General features: G+C 40.6%; 1 protein-coding gene across 1 annotated transcript in view; it reads right to left on the reverse strand.

Moving 5' to 3' along the window:
- The window catches only part of Utp18 (UTP18, small subunit processome component), a 54,965-nt gene that overhangs the window by 22,949 nt on the left and 28,885 nt on the right, over window positions 1-3,131 (reverse strand). The gene's annotated exons all lie outside the window — the stretch shown is intronic.

Here is a 3,131-nt window from a genome sequence, read left to right on the forward strand (position 1 = left end):
GCAATGTGTTAATTATTGAAACTGTCCTACCAATTTGGTTTGAAACTGTCTCATTGCTATTTGTTTCTCAATAAAATTGTGGAAAAAATAAAATAAAATAAAATAAAATAAAAGATACCTCATTTAAAAAGAACCCAATTCTTGTGAATTGGGCTCACTAATATCTAGCTCAAAATCATTAATATCTAGCTTAAAAACACATAAAAAAGAAATTTATTTGGTACAGGATCTTGTAAATAAGTAAAAATACATAAATTAAATAAATAAAAATAGTGAGACCCTCTTTCTAAAATGCCAGCTATTGAAAGATCAGTGTCAGCAAACTGCATGTCAAGACTTCAAAGAGCTTTAAGGGCTGCTTCTCCCCTGGACATGACAGACGCTTCTCACAGGAGGACCTGAGAAGCTGAGCAGACTTCGTAAGACACTTAGAGGACTACGAAGGAAAACCCAATGCTATAAAGTTGGAAGCTTCTTAAGCTACCAGGCTTTGAACTGCGACTACAAAATGTTATGGGTAGGATTAGGGACAGAATATATTAGAAGAAAGTCTTTCAAGAACTGAACCCCAATTGAATCTTCCTAATTTCTCACCAGCGGATGCTCTAGGGTTTTTAGTGCCTCTACCTAGCACCCTACCAGGAACAAGCACACAAACCACCATCCCAGATGTAATTAATCTGCACTACTAAATAAAATAACTAAAACCCAAAAGGAAAAACAGTCCCTACAGGAATAGTGAGATTACATCAGACAAAAATTTTAAAACAGTTTACTATGTGTAAGAATGACACAAGATTCAGAATTGAACCCAAGAACCAGAATAGAAAAGCAAATGTATTCCTACAAAGTGAAAAAAAAAAAAAATTGCAATTAAAATTTAGCCCCCAATGGATGACTTTAACAGTGTATCAAAACTGGTGCAGAAAGTCAATCAAGGGTCTAGAAAATTGGGGGAGGGGGGAGATGCCTAAAGTACAGAGATTAAAAAAACAGAAAACACAAAACAAATTAAACACGTTTAACAAATATGCACCTTAGTATACTAGAAAGAAAGGAAGACTAAAAAAGAAACAGTATTTCACAGGATAAAAGCAAACATTTCTGAATTTAGCAAAGAGGTCAAGACTGAAAAGCACCATGACCCTAAGGAGAACGAGAGCCAGGATGACTGGGGCAGGGGCACCAACTGAAACAACAGTAACAACGAAACACCCCATACTCCTGATTTCTGGTGATATATGATGTTTGTTCTGTGGTTCTGTTTAAACAATTACTTCCTTCTAAAAGAAACTCAAGTATTTAGAGACTAAAAACTCATCAAAGACAACTGTGAAGCTGGGCTCTCATCCTCATTCTGCCTGTCTACTCTGGGCAAGTTGCTCCCTCATCTGTGAAAATGAAGGTACAAGTGGATGTGGTGGTGCACAGCTGCAATCCCAGCACTCCGAAGCTGAGGCAGGAGGATTGTCATGAGTTCAAAGCCAGGCTAGGCTACACAGTGTGTTCAAGACCAGCCTGATCTCCATGGTGAGACCCCATCCCAACCCCCAACCCCTCACACAAGTGAAGATAGACTCGCATATCCCAGACAGTAACTTCGCCATTTCCTTTTTCCCCTGGTCACACAGCCAAACCATACTTCCCAGTATCCCCTGTAGTTAATGTGGGCTCATGACTGAGTTCTGTTTAATAAGACAGAGGATTAAGTATCATAAACCACTTCCAGGTGAGGCCAATACTGTTCCTTTGGGTAAGGCCCTCTTTTTCCCTATAAGCCAAATGATGTCAACATCCTGGGCAACTCTGGAAGATCCAACCCAAGGATGGCAGACCCTTACCAACTCGGGTCCCTGAAATAAAGCATCATCACCTTCTCATAGCTCAATTTACATGAATAAGAAAATAATTTCTGGGCTGGAGAGATAGCTCAGTGGTCTAAGCTCCAGCCGCCAACGGCTAAGTCCTGAGTTCGATCCCCGGAACCTCATGCCATGCCAGCCCTGGAACATACGGTCAATGTGCCAACCGCAAAACCAGGTGGGGCGGTGCACACCTATAATCCCAGCACTGGGGAGGCTGAGACAGGAGGATCACTATGAGTCTGAATTGCTTAGGGAGACCCTGTGACAAATAAAAAAATTAGTTAATTAAGTAACTTTGATTTGATTAAGCTCCCAGAGCTAAGGGGGTTTTCTGCATCAACAGGACTTTATAATCACGTGGACTTAAAATGCTGTGATCCTATAAACACAACTTTCTATGATAGGTAATATACTTTATGCAGGAGGGCCGCCTCATAACTGTGAGCGCATCCTGGGCCACACACTGAGACCATATTTCAAAAAAATCCATTAATAGTGCCAGCCAAATAGCCCAGCAGATTAAAGAGCCTGCTTAGGCAGACACAGGGGTCAGAGGTTCAATCCCTGGCCTGCCATGCTGGCCTCGCCCCCAGGGCAAGCTGAGACAGCAATTGAGACAGCAATTGAGACGGCGTGGTGGCCTGCACCTGGTGGGAGGCTGAACACAGGTGGATCACTACAAGTCGAGACCCTGCATACCCTGTAGACCCTTACTAAAATTAAAAAAAAAAAAAAAAAAGTCTATTAAAGATAAAAACAATATAATAATATTGTACAAGAAACAACATTTCACAAAATCTAATTTTTCGCTTCAGTGTCATTCTGGTGTTTAAACAGTTTTAGGAACTGGAGCATTTCACATGCTCCTTTGGTTAGGTATGCTCACTTGGTGTTAAATAAGCCACTCATGATTTAAAAACTTCCCTCAGAAAAAGGGTAAACTGTTCCTGTTTTGAAAATCTGTAACATATATATTTTGTTGTTGTTGTTTTGTGGGGTTTTTTGTACTTTTAGGGAAGGGTTATAGGGTGTCCAGGGTCTCACTACTAGATCGGACTGGTAGTGATCCACCTGTTTACAGCCTCCCAAGAGCTGGGATTACCAGCACACCAGCACGCCCAGTCTCAATTGCTGGCTCAGTGCGTCCTGGGAGGTGGGGCAGTAACATGTTTTGTTATGTCAGCCTGTTTCTAACTTTTTTCTATTCATTTCTGCTTACTCTTCAAAATAAAATAAAATTAAATTTTAAAAAAAGTAAAAAAAAAA

Source organism: Octodon degus, unplaced genomic scaffold (genome assembly GCF_000260255.1).
Source record: "Octodon degus isolate 3935 unplaced genomic scaffold, OctDeg1.0 scaffold00056, whole genome shotgun sequence".
In the NCBI taxonomy this organism is placed as follows: Eukaryota; Metazoa; Chordata; class Mammalia; order Rodentia; family Octodontidae; genus Octodon; species Octodon degus.